The sequence below is a fragment of the Cucumis melo genome, chromosome 5, assembly GCF_025177605.1.
Source record: "Cucumis melo cultivar AY chromosome 5, USDA_Cmelo_AY_1.0, whole genome shotgun sequence".
NCBI classification, from domain to species: Eukaryota; Viridiplantae; Streptophyta; class Magnoliopsida; order Cucurbitales; family Cucurbitaceae; genus Cucumis; species Cucumis melo.
The window spans coordinates 23,346,166-23,364,573 of record NC_066861.1 but is presented as its reverse complement, the minus strand read 5'-3'; the positions used below and the strand labels follow the sequence as shown (position 1 = coordinate 23,364,573).

The following is an 18,408-nucleotide window of genomic DNA, read 5'->3' as shown; positions in this document are numbered from 1 at the left end:
AGTCCTCAAGTGCATAACTAGGAATGCATGCGGTCTCATGATTCTAGTCGTAGAGCTAGTAGTAGAAATCTCTTACCTGGAGATTTGCTCGACGAGTCCTAACATCAAGAAAAATGTGCTTTCCAACCAGCGAGGTTCTAAATGTTTAATAACGCCAATTTTCATGATTAATTCACCAAACGACCCATGATCCAAAAATGTAGTTGAGATGACTTACCCTAGGTCGAGGTTGCAACGCTTGAGCCCTTACTGAAGAAATCCGACGCTCCAAAGTCAATTGGTTCAAGATGTTCCTTAAGAGAAATAATTTAATTTAATCCAAATTAAATTATCTAGGTTAAAAATTCAAGTCTTGGCTGGGTATGCTAAAAACCCATTTGACTTACCAAAAACTTACCAACAATAGGTGGGGGAAAGGACCAAAAAGCAAGGTCGCTCCAAAAAGGCTTGGCAGCTCGGCTGGAAGGAAGGAGACGCGGCGCGGCTCGGCTTAGGCGCAGGCGTGGCTCGACTTGGGCGCAGGCGCTACGCGCGTGCGGCTTGGCTGGCGGTGCAGACGCGGGTCACTCAGATCGCGGGGCGGAGACGCGACCGGGTCGGGTTTACGTGTGACGAGGCACAGCGCGGGTTTTCGGACTCGGGCGGATCAACGGGGTTCACGGGTCGGTGCGGATTCGACTAGGTTGCGGGTCGGTGCGGATCGACTGGGTTGGCTTCGCCGACTTCGACAGGTAGCGCTCGACGTGGCTGAGCAAGCGGCTTGGCGGTAAGGGGTTGGCTTCGCCGACTTCGACGGTTGGCGCGGGGGGCGATCCGGCTAACTTCGCGGCTGGCGCTCAACGGCGTACGTGGCTGCAGGTCGATAGCTACCCTTGGCGAGACGACTCGACGCCTGCGGACGGCTGGAGACGAAAGCGACGCTCGACGTGCGGTGGCGCACGGTGCGGTCACGACAGCAATTGCGGCACTTCGTAAGGGAGGCGGCGGCGGCTAGGGTTTCCAAAATATTTAGGTTGCTCTCTCTTTTTTTATTTTGAAAAAAGAAGATAGGTTTTACTTTTTGGTGCACGAGTCCCAAGGCTCATTTATAAAAAGAACCCAATAATAAATTCCCTTTTTCTTTTCCCTTCAATTAATTCAAAACCAACAAATCTTCTCTCTCTTCAACTAAAACTTCCAATATCTTAAATTTTCAAAATCATCCAATCACAACACTCCCTTTCGTAAATATATATATATTCTTTTCCAAATAAAATATCACATTAACTTAACTCAATTATTTTATCTTCAACAAACAACCTTACCAAATTTAATTATCCAATTAGAGAAATTATTTTATCCTCGGACTTAAATAATTACTCCACCAAAAATTTCATTAATAACAACGTCCAAGGTTTCAATAACTATGCTTAAGATGACAAAATTAAATTCCAAATTGTTGGGACATTACAAGTTTGCCCTACCACTCTACTTTTGCAATTTCTTTTCAACTCACCCTATTTTTGTCAATAATTTAAAAAATAACTATATTTCCTAACATAAGCCGGAAAACTAGGTTTGTTTTAAAAAAAATTAAGTTTTTATTTTTTTTAATTATTTAGTAATTCTTGATGTTTTTAAAACGTCAAGAAAAAGTATCTTACTTGACGTTTAAAAACTGTCAAGAAATTTGAAAAATTACTCATCTCCGTCTTTTCATAAAAATTCTGGACGTTTTAAAACGTCAAGAATTTAATTGATATCACTTGACGATTTTAAAACGTCAACGATAAGTACATATCATTTAAAGTTTAAAAAACATCAAGAATGTCGAATTTATAAAAATTCTTGACGTTTTAAAAAGTCAAGAATTTAATAGATAATACTTGACGGTTTTAAAATGTCAAAAAAAATGGTTTCAAAACCATCAAGAAAACTGAAAATTGACTACCCTCCGCCTTTTCATAAAACTTTTTTACGGTTTTTCTTTTAAATCATCCATTTCTTGAGGTTTTTTTAAAAAACCGTCGAGAAATTAAATTGCAACTGTCAAGAATGATCTTTTTTCTAGTAGTGATAAAAAAAAAAAAAACTTAACTCTTTACAATTTTAGATATATTATAATTCGTCTTTTAATACTTTAATGATATATTTAACATTGGCAACACAATTATTAAAAAAAAATGGTGTAAAATAATGAAGATAATAGCAAATAAATTTTTTTGCTATGATTTTTCTTTTTGTTCAAAGGGAGGATTCGAAATAAATTTCAAAATTCCGAAGTCACAATCACACTTTTTTTAAGCTCTCATTTGTTCTCTCTTTCAATTTTATCTTTGTTTTTGTTTTGATTTAAGAGGTGGCTTAAAGAAGATGTTATGGATCATTTTTCATTGCAATTACCTCTACTGCCTTCCTTCCGAGGCTTTGGGTATCTATTTGGGGTTAATTATGTTTTTTTTTTTAGTTTAATAAATCGATGCAACAGCAAACCGGATTTGGGATGGCCATATTAATAGAGAACAATTTGGGAGAAGGTTGCAACAGTAAAATCAATATCCTAAGAATATTAGAATTAAGGAAAAAATATTATAGGCAAATTTAGTGATAATTGATTTTTGTAATTGCATTCCTAAATTAAATTTCAAGATCTTTTCATTTGAATAAGTGGATTTTTCATTATAAATTATTAACTTGGTTTCTATGCTCATCTTCTTATTTTCTTCCTCATGGTGTTCTGAATCCAAGGTTTTTGTTCATTATTCCATTCTCTTTCACTAAAATCTTGTATTATCCTTTATCCTTTTTTTTTCTCTCTCTTTTGATTTTGACATCTTGTTATATTTTTAAGGAATATTCTCTCGTCATTATATTCAATATAACGATCTTGATTGTTTTGTTCATTGCAAGTTTTAAACAATTTTAAAAAAATTTAACTCGAAACTTTTGGCCATAGAACTATATTTTTGGTATTGTCGACCACCAGTTATAAGTATCGTTTGGAGCAAGTCAGCGATTAGTGCTTACATGCCATGTGCCATTGACTCACTTGTGCTTTCTATTTCTCACATGCTTCTTCTAGCTCTATGTTTCTATAGAATTTGGTTCATCTTCTACAAATTTAAATCACAAAGGCTTTGCTTTAAGTCTAACATTTTCAAACTATTTCTTATCTTTGTTGGCTACTTACTTTGCCTTTGAGCCTTTGTTTAAATTGATAGCCAAAATTTCAACCCCAACAACCTAGATTTCCTCCGTATGAGGTAAACCTAATTTTCATTTCCTTCTAATACTATTCTAATTTTTTTTTTTAGCTTCAATTAATACTTTTATATGAGAGATTTAATATTATTAGCCTTAAAAGTATTACTCGTTGGCACAATTATTTGTTTCCTTCATTTCCAACTCAAAAGCTGACTCAATACTATAGACCTTTTCACTTTCTAATTTATGTCATATGTTCGCTTAAGCAACTTTTGATATCAAGTATTGTTGAGATGTATATTCTATATGGATCGTCACGTCGAGTCTACATGCAGCAAGAATGTTGCACGACCAAATGCTTTTGTCTATTATAAAAGCTCCAATGCTATTCTCCAACACCAATCCTCTTGGGAGGATCGTCAATTGATTTTCGAAGGATACCGTGGAGATTGATAGGACCATTCAACAATATTTTCATGTGTTTTTGGAGCAAATTTCACATATAGTACTTTCATCCTAATTAGAACTTTGAGCATTTTATGGTTGTGGGCAATCTTTCCTCTTATGTAGTCTATTTATCTTTTTTTTCATAAATATTTCCTGTTATGTAGCATATTGGATCTTTTTTCATAAATATATTTTAAAATTAATCGTAATTATTAATTTTTTAGTTACTTGAAACTAAACATTAATTTCCTTTTTTGTATTAATTTCTTTTAAAAAATTCAATTTTAGAAGCACAAATATCTTGAAATGTAAATACATAACCATAAAAAAAATTTTGATTTCCATCAACAAAATATAAATAAGATAAATAGTTTTTCATAAATACGTAGTAATATAAATACTTTTAATTTTTTCATAAATAAACCATATTTATGTAATCTTTCTTCTTATGTAACATATTGAATCTTTTTTTTCATAAATATATTTTAAAATTAATCGTAATTATTAATTTTTTAGTTACTTGAAACTAAACATTAATTTCATTTTTTGTATTAATTTCTTTTAAAAAGTTCAATTTTAGAAGCACAAATATCTTGAAATGTAAATACATAACCATAAAAAAATTTTTGATTTCCATCAACAAAATATAAATAAGATAAATAATTTTTTCAAGACAATATAATGTCAACTAGACAAAAAGATATACAATTCGATCATGTTCTTCATTCATATTTATTTCACAAATTGAACGATCATGTTCTTCTTTGACGTCCTCATGATTTCTTTCACAAATGTTAAGGCGAAGTAGATTTGGTTGAGAGAGGAACATTTGTTAATCTCTATGTTTAAATGTGTGTTCATATACAATGAAAAAGATATTCAAAGTATTTAAAAATAGAAAAAAACAAAAAGAACGACAGAGTGAAAAATACATAGTAAAAAGGAATAGAAAAAATAGATGAAAAAATAGATATTTGGAAGGGATCCCTCATTAAACATCAAATAAACATTTATTCTAAAATTTGGTTGCATGTGTTTTCTCTAAAATGATTTATTTTATAATCTCATTTTTTTAAAAAATTATTTCAAATAAATATCAAAGACCTCAATTTAGCCTTGCGAAGATAACTGCAAACTAGCCATTCGCTTACAAGCTGTGGGAGCTCTAATGATTTGGCTGTAATTAGGAGATCTAATAATTTGGCTTAATTACAACAACTTTTGCAACTTTTGCATCCACCATGGGATTTCTAATTACAAATGTTTTAACTATTACTTCTTTGTTGACAGATGTACGCACAATTGGAAGTATGGTTTGTGAATAGCTTAAACCCGGTCTAGCACGTTGAGAGATATATAGATTTAGCTTCAGAAGCACCATCAATTATCGAGAGTAATCGGCCGCCCTCAGGTTGGCCTTTGATTGGAGTTACAAAATTTGATAGTGTTGTGTTACACTATAGACCTAATCTCCCACCTGTCTTCTATGGGATCTCTTTTAGTGCTTTTTCTAACGAAAAGGTTGGAATAGTTGGACAGACTGGGTCTGAAAAATCAGCTTAATGCTTTATTTCGTATTGTTGAACTAGAAATAAGAAGAACATTCATTGATTGTTTGGATCCAGCAAAATTTGGATTGTGTGATTTTGAGAAAAGTTGTTGGGATTATACCACAATCACTTGTTCTTTTTTCAGGTAAAGAATATGATCATATTTAATCATCTTGGTTTCCAAGGTCCTCTTTGGTAAGTCTGATTGGGTTTTTATAAATTTAGTTTGTCTAAAAAACCTCCTTTCACCTAGGAATTGGCTTAGATATATTCTTTTTATTGATGTTTTTGAAAAATTAGGACAAGTTTTGAAAATTAAAATAGAAAGGTAATTTTTAAAACTTTGCTTATATGTTTAGAACTTGGCTAAGAATTCAATTCTTGGATAAAATTCATGGTAAGAAATGAAGAGGAAAGAGACTTAATTTTCAAAAACCAAACACTAAGGAAAGCTAGATGATTAAATATGATCACATCCTTTACCTGAAAAAAGAACAAGTGATTGTGGTTTAATCCCAACTTCTCTCAAATCCCACAATCCAAAATTTACTGTATCCAAACCATCAATGGAATATTATCCTGTTTCTATAGCTAGTTCAACAATATGAAATAAAGTATTAATTATGCTTGGATTTTCCAGCCCCAGTTCGTTCAAATTATTCATTAAAAGCGACCCTGTAACGCCCCAAAAATTCGAGGTAAAAATTTTCTCGTTTTATGTAAATTATTCGGAAATCTAAAATGTTGGTGTAAGTTGATATAATAATAATATAATATTAATTATATTATTATTATTAATATTTATTTTATTTATTATAATATTAATATTATAATTATTATTATTATTTAATATTATAGTAATATTATTATTTTAAAACAATAACATTATTATTACATAATATTAATTTATTTTTATTTAATATTAATATTATTATATATTATTATTTTACTTTATATTATTATTATTAATATTATATAAGTATTAAGAGTTATATATATATATAAAAAATTATTTTTAAACCTAACCCTAAACCGCGTGACACAGACCCCCCCCATCCATTTTTTTCCTTCGTTTTTTAATTCCCCGCGCGCCGCCTTGTCTCTTCCTCTTCATTCTCTTCTCCTTCCGACCGTGTCCGCCACCACCTCTCTTCCATCCTCTCCGTCTCCGTCCTCTGTCCCTATCTCCATCTCCGTCGGCGTTCTTAGCTTCGCCGGACGTTCGCTGCAGCCACCATCCGCAAGTCGCGCCGCCTGCCGTCCACCTACAGCCGACGTTTCTCTCTCTCTCTCTCTTCATTTCTGCCACCGCCGGCATCCTCTCCGTTCTCATCTCGTGTTTCCGACGCCGACAGAACACAGAGGGGAGCGCCGTCGTCGCCGGAAGGGGGAAGGAATACACGAGCCGTGAAGTGAAGCCGACCCGAGAACCCATTTCCAAGCTGACCTGACCCGAGACCATTTCCAGCCGAGCCGCGAGCCGCAAGCAAATCCAGCCGAGCCGAGTAGCGATCCGAGCCAAGCCGCGAGCCGCGAGTCGAGCTGCGAGCCGAGGCAAGCCGAAGACCAAGCCGAGTCAAGCCACGAGCCGAGCCGCGAGCCGAGACAAGCCGAAGACCGAGCCGAGCCGAGTTGAGCCGAGCCGAGCCGAGGCCAAGCCGAGCCGAGTCGAGTTGAGCCGAGTTGTGAGCCGAGGCCAAGCCGAGCCGAGCCGAGAGTGAGCCGAGCCGTGAGCCGAGGCCAAGCCGAGCCGAGCCGAGAGTGAGCCGAGCCGAGCCGAGCCACCTAAGCCTTCCTCCCTCCACTTCGGGTCACGGTGAGTCTTCGGTAAGGATTGTTTTGATGAATTCCCTAATGTTACCACATCCGATTCGAGTTTGAATGTTGGAATAAGATATGGCCCTACTTTTCTCCCTTGAAGGTAGTAAGGAGTTGACGCTTAAGTTCTCGGATCTCGCGGCAGGCTTGTTTGGAGATAGCTTTCCTTTCCTTGGGTAAGTCAACGGGTGTCGTTTCGGACCTTTTAAAAACGACTTCTACTAGAGTCATCAACTAAAACCTTTGTGTTTTCGTTTAGGTTGATCCGTTGAGCGTGGATTCGATCGAGGGGCATAACCGAGTATTCAAGTAAGGGTTTTCCTACTACTGGACCTCGGATCGAGGCTGAAAACGTAGTAATCCACAGGGGATTACACGTTAGTGACTGTACTGAATAACTGTATGTGTGTTGACTGCTAAGCACTGTTATTATATTTTGTCTGATGTAAAGGTACAGTGACTGCTAATTGTAGATTGGGATTTTATGTTGATGGACCTTGAAGTTACGGTTCAGTATGTAGTAATCATTGGTCTGGATGTTGATCATGGAGTTTGGACGGGGAAGGACAGTGAGTCCGGTTTTGGTTAGTTAGTTGATTGGGTCTAGGGTTTTCCCTAATGGTGTGCGAACTGGTGATGCGTATAGCAACTGAGGGTGTAATTATTTAAACCTTTACTATCTGACTGACAAGCCTATGGCGGAATTGTAATATGAATGCCGTTGGGGTGTCACTGTTGTAGACGGTTAGTGTGGACTGAGGGGTAACGGTTAGCTTCATCTATGGGGTAGTATGCCTTACTGAAATGTGCATCCTTCGGGAGCACTAGACTGATGTGTGCATCCTTCGGGAGCACTAGACTGATATGTGATTCCTTCGGGAGCACTAGACTGATATGTGCATCCTTCGGGAGCACTAGACTGATGTGTGCATCCTTCGGGAGCACTAGACTGATGTGTGCATCCTTCGGGAGCACTAGACTGATGTGTGCATCCTTCGGGAGCACTAGACTGATGTGTGCATCCTTCGGGAGCACTAGACTGATATGTGCATCCTTCGGGAGCACTAGACTGATATGTGCGTTCTACGGAACCACTAGACTGTTATGTAGGGTACCCCCGAATAGGAAGTTAACTGTTGTCCCCTAACGGGCCCAGTAGTGGGTCCCTTACTGGGTATGTTTATACTCACCCTTTTCTCTTCTTTAACTTTTCAGGTAAGGGCACAGCGAGGGGCAGACCGACGAGAGGCAGGAAGGACGCGTGAAGGCCATATGGACGCGTCTGGTTTTCTTATCGCTTCCGCTATGTATTTTGTCAGAATATTTGACTTGTGGTTTTGAACTGATAACTTGAGTTTTTATTTGAGACTTTTATGATTGATTTAAAATAGGGCCCGAAACTGTCTTTTTGTAATGTTTCTAATGCTTTTAATGAATCGTAACTGGTCCGTTTTAAATTTTATGTTGAATGGTCGAGTTTTGGTATTTGGTAGTGACCTCAGCTTAGTCCGGAAAGTTGGGTCGTTACAGACCCCATGAATGACGGGTGGGAGCTCGGGTCTCTATAACGTAATACAAAACTATCAAATTTATTACTCCAAACGAAGGCCATCCCAAGGGCAACCAATTACTCTCGATAATTGATGGTGCTTCCGAAGCTAAATCTATATGCCTCCCAATGCGTCGACTGAGTTTAAACTATTTTCAACCATGTACTTCCAAGTGTGAGTATATCTATCAACAAAGAAGTAATAGTTAAAACATTTGTAATTAGAAGTCCCATGGTGGATGCAAATGCTTGTTGGTTTTTCTCTTTGCTATTCCCCATCACTGCAAAAGTTGATGTAAGCCAAATCATTAGAGCTCCCACAGTTTGTAAGTGAATGGCTAGCCGTTGGTTTCTAGTTATCATCACAAGGCTAAATCTAATGTTATTGTCTATAGATTTTCCCTTGGTTTCAACAATTTTCTATTATAAGCTTTTTATACATGAATGGTTGGCATATCGTTGAGAGCTTTGGTAACTTGTGCGTAAAAGAGAGAGATGATCGATCTACTTATCGAGTCTAGTTGTTGTACTTCTCGAGATGTCTTTACGTAAAAAAGAAAAACAGAAAATAGGTCTAAATTAACAGTTGTGAATTGACAAATAAATATAAGCAGAAAAGTGTAAATAATTAATAGAGAATCAACACAAAAAAGATTTGAAAACCGTACCAAAGTCTAGGCTTCTTTTAAAGTACTTAAAGTCCATCACTTTCTTGAATCTTTTCAATATGAGACAACTACGCTTCAAATATTTTATCAAAACTCAACAATGAGTACCACTAGGCACTACGGATTATCTAAAAAAAATGCATCAAAGAATGTAAGAATAATAATAAAATAGAAAATGCATATTACTTACTTGGTAGTATAAATAGACTACATAAAAGCATAACATAAGAGGAAAGGTTGCCCACAACGATAAAGTGCTCAAAGTTCCAATCAAGATAAAAGTACAAGGGAACTGTGAAATTTGCTTCCAAAAAAAAAAAAAACACAGATGGAGATTATGGAACGATCCTATCAATTTCCCACCTATCCTTCAAAATGGATTGACGATCCTCACAAGAGGATTGGTGTTGAAGAACAACATTGGAGCTTCTATAATAGACAAAAGCATTTGGTCGTGCAATGTTTTTGTTACATGTAGACTCGACATGACAAACCGTATATAAGATACTAGTCTCCACAATTAAAAGTTGTTTAAGCTTACATATGTTATAAATTAGAAAGTGAAAAGGTATATAATGTATTGAGTAAGCTTTTGTGTTTGTGTTGGAAATGAAAAAAAAAAACAAATAGATAAAAAAAGAAAAAGAGTAGTTACTACGAGTAGTACTTTTAAAGCTAATAATTAAACGTCTCATAAAAGTATATACACGTACCAGACGAAATAACAAGACACCATATATCGCGTTTTTATATAAAGTTTGATTTCGTCCTAAGCTGCGTTGACCGATCCATTTCTTTAACCACATGTTCTCAAGAATTTCAAGAGTAATCGAAACAACCAAGTATAGGAGTATAATGAAAATCCATACACCTCCTAATGGCTTCATGTATATAAAAGGAACAAAAAAAAAAAGGAATTAGAGAAGGCAATAAATTGATGAATGTATATACACAAACTAAACTAGATAATGTGGAACCAAAAGAAAAGGAATTAGAGAAGGCAATAAATTGATGAATGTATATACACAAACTAAAACTAGATAATGTGGAACCAAAAGAAAAGGAATTACAAAAAGGCAATAAATTGATGAATGTATGCAAACTAAAATTGGATAATGTGTGATTGGTGATTTAAAAGAAAGTACGTACCTAAGTATAATATTCCAATCGAGAAGGCTTGTTTCTAATCTTGCACGATCAGAGTAGTTTTTTGTTGCGTAGTAAGGTATTATGATGGAATAACATCTGTAGAATCATTTTTGATATCGTTATTAGCATGTGGAAGTTCTGATGATGAATTTTAGTACCATTGGTTTCTCCGACTTGCAAAACTTCATTACTTTCTTTGGATAGTACTCCTACATTTTTCATTAGCGTTTGGAACAATTTTCCTTTTTCTCTTAGTTCTTCGTACGTTCCTTCCTCTCCATCATGCCTTCGCATGAAGGAGGATAATTTTGTCAAATTGAGATAGAAAAGGTAGTTAGTTGGTCACAACAACTCTAGTCTTCCCTCTTAATTCTCCATTAATGCATTTTTAAAAACCTGTCACAATCACACTGAATCATTTTTTTCCTTCTCTTATCTTATTAGGTTTTGTCACAATCCATTGGAGCAATGAAGCCATATTTACGCCAATTCATTGATGTATAGACTTTTTTGTAGGTTTGGTAGAATTTTTTTTTTTGTTTAAATGTAGTAAAAGTAAATCTTTTTTTTTTTTGCAAGTTAAATTAGTGAGTTTCTTACCCTTTTTCTTGGCTTGCAACTAGTATATTATTTTTTTCACTTTGACTTTTTTTTGCTTTTTTCAACTTCTGCCAATCTATGAAGTATCGTAAGTTTCATTATTATCTAATTTTAACATTTACGAATAGTGATAGACTAAATTAAAAACTATAAGATGATAAGATACAAAACTAAAACTTCTCAATTTAAGCCATTAAAGATTTATTTATTTGTTGTATGTCAATGATGATGTTTTCTTGTGCTATTGTTTACAGTGAAAAACAAGGATTATTTGGATCAATATATTGTCTACTTGATTTTTTGGGTTGAATTTGATAGAAGATGAACTACAAAAGATCTTTGATAGCAACACTTCTCAATCCTCATGGTAACAAAGTTTTGAAACTTATTTATTTTGCAATTGCATTTTATATATTATTTGGATTTTTGTAGTCACTTTCTGATGTAAATTTTTAGATTGTTTGTTATTTGTTACATTGTTTGTTGTTTCTCAAAACATTGGTTGCAACTTTTGTTCTTTGAATAACTTTTAGAATAATATTAACTTAATTTATCATGAACTCTATTAAGGATCAAGTAATGAGTTAATATGTTGCATACAAAACAATAATTGTATAACCTATGTAGTTTGCTATTCATTATTAGGACTTCCAAACTGGCAAAAAAGAAGAAGCCTCTGTAGAGGGTAATCAAGATATGGGGTGAGGATTTAGTAAAAGAAAAAAGTGTGCTTTATATTTTGTAACGTAACTTAACTATTTTGTCTTAGGAATCATGTTAACATGTACTTTAGCATGCTTTGACTATCCTGTAGTGGTAGCCATTGAAAAGCTATTTTGTACGATCCGCTTAGACATATGTTTTAGGAATCATGTAGACATGTACTTAGGAACTAGATAATTTGGTGTTGACTATTCTGCAGTTATGCTAGTTATTGAAAAGTTATTTTATTCAATCCGCTTCGATATATGTTATAGGAATCACATTCACTTCATAATGAACACACTTCAACAACATAAAACACATACACACTTCAAGAATAATAACTTCTTAAGCTTAGCTAAATTCATCCCACAAACTAAGATAAATTACATACACACTTCAACAACACTTCATGATCAACAAAACACTTTAAGAACACTTCATAATCAACAACATTTTTTTATCAACACACTTCAACAACACTTCATGATGAACAACACACTTCAACATTTTTTTTTATCAACAACACACTTCAATAACATAAAGCACATACTTAGCTACATACACACTTCAAGATCAACAACACAAATCAACAACACACTTCAACAACATTATTGTATCTACAACACACATCAACAACACACTTCAACAACACTATTTTATCAACAACACACTTCAACAACACTTCATGATCAACAATACACTTTAACAACATAGAGCACATACTTAGCTAAATTACATACACACTTCAACATCAACAACACACTTTAACAACATAGAGCACATACTTAGCTAAATTACTTACACACTTCACATCAAAACACACATCAACAACATTTTTTTTATCAACACACTTCAACAACACTTCATGATCAACAACACGCTTCAACAACATAGAGCACATACTTAGCTAAATTACATACACACTTCACGATCAACAAAACACTTCAACAACATTTTTTTTATCAACAACACACTTAAACAACACTTCATGATCAACAACACACTTCAACAATATAGAGCACATACACACTTCAAGAATAATAACTTCCAAGCTTAGCTAAATTAAGCCCACAAACTTAGGTAAATTACATACACACTTGAATAACACTTCATGATCAACAACATTCATGATCAACAACACACTTCAACAATATTTTTTTTATCAACACACTTCAACAACACTTCATGATCAACAACACATATCAACCACACACTTCAACAACATAGAGCACATACTTAGCTAAATTACATACACACTTCAACAACACATCAGTGCAAATACCGAATTCAGTCCATAAACTTACCTACATTACATACACACTTCAAGAACACATAATCGCAAACACCAAATTCAGCCCACATACTTAACAAAACTCAAAGCTAAAACACCTACAAGCATATTGATGGCTAAAAGTAAGAAAATTGATCGAACGATGCACTAGCACAAAGTACAAAAGGAGAGAAAACCAATATTTTGAATGAAAATAGATTATGAAGTGTTGGGATTTGAAGTAGAAGGCTGAGAACAACTTTTAGCGTTTGGCAAGTAAAACAGAGTGTCTCATCTTAACAAAAAGTGTATTCAAGTTACATATACTAAATCAATAGAGATAATTTGATGAACTTCAAAAACTGCATTTTAGTAATTCTAAGATAACCTTACCTCATTGATATTGAACATGGCAACCGTATTTTCCTCCAGCACTGTATTTTCCATGGTAGCTCGAACACAAAAATATGTGACAAAAATATGTGACAAAATATGTGACAATGGCATTTGTCGATACAAATACTTTACTTTCTTGAGGATCGTAAAACAAACAACCTCTTGATTCCTTTGGATAACCTACAAATAGACATAATTTTGAACAATGTTCCAATTTTTTAGGATTTTGCACCAACACGTGTATCGGGCATCCCCAAATTCTAAAGTGACGTAAACTACCTTTACGCCCTTTCCGTAGCTCATAAGATGTTTCTGAAACACTTTTAGAGGTAATGTTATTCAAAATATAGATAGCTGCCTCAAAAGCATATCCCCAAAAAGAATCCGATAACTAAGCAAAACTCATTATAGAGCGAACCATGTCCAACAACGTTTGGTTTCTTCTTTCTGATACACTGTTCTGCTAAGGCGTACTAGGTGTAGAGAGTTGTGACTAGATTCCATATTATCAAATAGTCTTGGAATCGTAAATCCATATACTCTCAACCTCGATCTGATCGAAGTATCTTTATTGTTGTATTTAATCCATTCTCAACTACAACTTTATATTTTTTAAATCGTTGTCAGTCGGCTTCACGTCGTCTTTCGATCTAAGCTAGAAGGTAGTCCGGGAAGGGGTGTGACATTACATCCTCGAATCTCCTTGGACTAGACTAAAAATCCACTTTCAAACCTTTAAACTTCAAATTTAGATACTTAACCCCATGAGCTTCCAAGTTAGTTCAAATTCAACGCATCTTTTATGTAGATATGCTTTTTTAATCAATATTCATACCTTAGAGGTTTAGATTCATTAACAATCTCAATATGAAACTAACAAATAAATAACTTAGAAACTTACCCAAATTCATTTAAAATAACCTCAACCGTGTTGACCAATGACCCTAAATGCTTTAGTCTAGGCTAAACATTCCACCCTTGAACCTTAAACTTCACATTAAACTCTTAACAAGATGAGGATCCAAACTTAGTGTATACTTAATGGGTCTTGTATATTAATATGCTCTTAGTTGCAATATCAATAATATGAGAGATTTAGATCATTTAATAACAAACTCAACATCAAAGTAACAAGTCAATAACTTAAGAGATTACCTACACTTGTCCGAAACGAACTTTAAGTGCTGTGAACAATGCTTCGTAATTCTCTAAAGTCCCTAATTTTCCATTCAAACATTATGAGTAATATCTAGTTCATGCTAAAACTAAATGAGTATTTAAGGACTATGAGAGAACTCATTAAATTTACCCAAACCTTAATGATACCTTGTCGAAATAGCCTTAACCACACATTAACGACTTTCTAAATTCAAATTTAGTACCTAAAACCATTTTATGTTTCAAAGCTTATAGAAGTAATACCCAAGCGAACTCTAAAGTTAATGGAATGCCCATTTTCAACCCTTAACATTTAACTATAGGACTCGAGTATCATGGGTAATTCAATTTTAACACTTAAACTTAATGGACATTCAAGAACTCTAGGAAAACTCAACGTAATTACTCCAAACTTTCCAAGAACTTAACAACGTAATCTAAACTTCAATGTTCAATACCAAAACTGCCATCAAACTTCAAAATCTATCATCCAACACCATGGGTTATTCAATATTATCGCCAAAATTAGATGGGTACTCAAGACCCACTCCACAAAGCTTAAAATCCTACTCAAGTTGTGCCAAAACGCCTAATTTCGACCTTTCGAATAGCTGAACAATGACTCAAGCTTTTCTAAAACTTGAATCTAGCATCGAAAAGTAATGGGTAATGTTAAACTCAAGTTTAAACTTAATGGGTATTCAAAATCATCTAAAAAGATAACCCCGAACCATAAAGATCATACTTTAAATGGTTTATTTGAATTAAGAACAGATACGAAAAGTGGCTAAAATCTCCAAATACTCCACATCTAACAACAAAATGTAACGGGTATTGCAAAATCAAAGCCGGAACTTAATAGGTATATGAAAATCTTCAACAAACCCAACTAAAATAAAGAAAAATTACCCGAAATCTGAGATTCGACGAAAAAGAGTTGGAAGAAACAATGTTAGTGGCGATTCAGCTCGTGGAATGACAACAAAAGTTAATTACATGTTGAACATCTTCGAAGATGACGAAACCCATGGAGAACAAATAAAGCAACATCGATCAAGGTCGTCGGCTTCAAAACAACGTGAACAACGACGAAGCGAGTTACGTCGTTGTTGGCTAACGTTGCAACCCAAGTGCGAGGAAGATGGAAGAGTGTCGGTGTGTCAAGTTTTCTAGAGAAAAAATGGAGGGTGAGTTTGATGTAGAAGAAAGATGTAGAAGAAGGATGGAGAAGAAGAAGACAACTTCTGTTTTTTTTTTTTAAAAAAAAAGTAACACTAATAATATAAGAAAGACCATCTTGCCCCTCACTTCAAATTAAACTTACCTTTTTGCTCTTAGTTTCCTACTTTCAAACATTCAATTTCCAAACTAAATTTGTTCCAATTTCCTTATTAAAACAATTCAACCTTAAAGAATTGGCAATTAGATTTAAACTTGTTTTCACAACTTAGGAAATATTAATATAAATAAAAGAAGAATGGAACGAGGGTTTACAAGTTACTACCTCCTTTTTAAGAATTTCGTCCTCGAAATTCGATTGAAGTGATCAAATGAAAAGTTGTAGGCATCGAGTCCTCATTGCCTGATCACTTTCCCATGTTACTTCCTTAGCAGTATGGTTCCTCCAAAGAACCTTGACTAACGGTATGACTTGGTTTTCTTAGCACTTGTTTCTTCTTATCAAGAATTGGCTTAGGTTCCTCTTCGTAGGACAAGTTCTCTTTCAAAAGGACCAGTTGTGCCTCAAGAGTATGAGAGGGATCAAGAAAGTACTTATGCCACATTGACCATGAAACACATCATAGATCCTTGAAAGTTCCATAAGCAGCGCTAAACGATATGTGAATGGTCCAACACATTCCAATATCTCACAAGATCCAAGACCTTTTTCTACCAAGCAAAACTTCCCAAAGAAGATTAAGAGAAAACTTTAACACTGACTTCAAATTTATATAAATAACTCCTTTGGCAATAATGGGTTGTGTTTAGTATGTCTCTAATAACCTTTATTGTCTCTTTGGGGACTAGTATCAATTCTTAGACACTTCATTTCCTCACCCTTACTTAACACATAAAAATATTGTTACAATTTCCACTCTAGTAATTGAATTGGATTCAATAGTCCGGTTGCTTTTGTCTAAACAGTTTAACCTGTTGGCAAAACAAACATCTTAAGACATACTCAGCTATCTTGCGCTTCCTTCCAAGACACCAATGGTGTTGTTTTAAACTTCGATACACCTTGGTGCTTCCAAATGCATAGCCTAAGCAAAAGTGGTAAGTTTTCTCTTATATTTCATTGTTTACCTATAATTTACCATAAACACATGATCAAATATATCTTATCATTGCTCCATGACCTCCTAAGTTATAGCCTAATTGGAAGTCTTGATTCACTAAGTCTCTTATTTGCTTAAACCTTCAGTATTCTTATCATGAGCCTTTACTCTTGTTAATAAGATTCAATCTTACTCGAACTATACATGCAACCTCTCTGAGAGTCGCTATCAACTGCGCATTACAATTATTAATTGCAAAACATAAAAAGTTGATGACATCCAAGAAGCTTGCAATGAACTATCTTTTAATTTAAAGCATCAGTTACTACATTTGTTTTTTCCTAGATGGTAATCCAATGCATAGTCCATAAACTTCAATAACTTTACCATCTTCATTGTCTTATACTTGAATCCTTTTGATCCAAAGGTACTTTAAACTCTTGTGATCTGTCAAGATACGACACTTCTCTACATATAAAATTGTGTTGCCACTTTTTTAATAATAACACTATTGAGGCTATTCTCACATCATGAGTTGCATAGTTACACTCATGCTTCTTCGATTATTTGGAAGCATAAGTTATCACCTTACCTTTGTACATTAGAGCACAAACTAAACCTTGATGAGAAGCATCACAATAAGATTTAAACACAACATAAGGTATCAGAAGTGTAAAATAGTCATGGGAAACAAGTCGTCTCCCCAATTCCTAAAAACTTTGCTCACAATCTTCATCCACTTAAATTATGAGTCCTACTTGGCCTTGGTTAATAAAAGAGCTAACTTTGAAATTCCTTTTATAAAATGCTGGTAACATCCAATTAAACCAAGAAAACCACATATTTTAGTAATTGTCATGGGTTGCTTCCACTTACATATTATTTTAGCTTCCCGAGGATCCACTAGGACACCTTCGGTTGTAGCAACATGACCAAGGAATGTTATTTGTCTACGGCAAAATCTACGTGGACTGAACTTTACATACTTTTTATTGTCTTGTAACGTCAACGACAATATTCTAAGATGTATTATCATGCTTTTCTTTCCCCTTAGAATAAGTAATACATCTATAATGAGCACAATTGACAATTTACTCTAGCTTGAAATACTCGGTTCATTAAGTCTACAAAGGCAGTTGGTGCATTAGTCAAACCAACCATATTTCAAGAAATTAACAATGCTCATATTTCATTTTAAACATCATCTTTGTTACTTGGCTCCTTACTCTTTAATTGATGATATCTTGCTCTCAACTATTTTAAAGAACACTAAGGTGTCCTTTAGCTGATCGAACAAATCATCAATACATGGCAAAATGTACTTAATAAAGACGGTTACCTTGTCCAACTATCATTAATTATTACTTACCCTTAGGATGTCGTTTTCTTCTTAACAACTCAAGACTAGTGCATCCAAAGAGAAACATTGGGCTACATAGAACCCTTAATCATAAGTTTCTACATTGAGCCTTTAACTTCCTCAGTTTCGTTGGAGTCCGCTTGTATGGTGCGAAGGGATTTGTGTTATACCAATACTAACTCCATGAAGAAATCGATTCTCTCTATAGATAGTAATCCTCGTATTCTGTTTGGAAATACATTCTCAATACCTTTGTACCATAGAAATGTTCTCAAA

At 34.6% G+C, this 18,408-nt stretch overlaps 1 long non-coding RNA gene across 1 annotated transcript; it reads left to right on the top strand.

Moving 5' to 3' along the window:
- The first annotated feature begins 6,899 nt into the window (after positions 1 to 6,899).
- On the top strand, positions 6,900 to 7,572 carry LOC127149519 (uncharacterized). Its single transcript, XR_007821211.1, has 4 exons — positions 6,900 to 6,996; positions 7,102 to 7,174; positions 7,258 to 7,307; positions 7,472 to 7,572. It is a non-coding gene; the product is annotated as an uncharacterized LOC127149519 (long non-coding RNA).
- Positions 7,573 to 18,408: the final 10,836 nt, after the last annotated feature.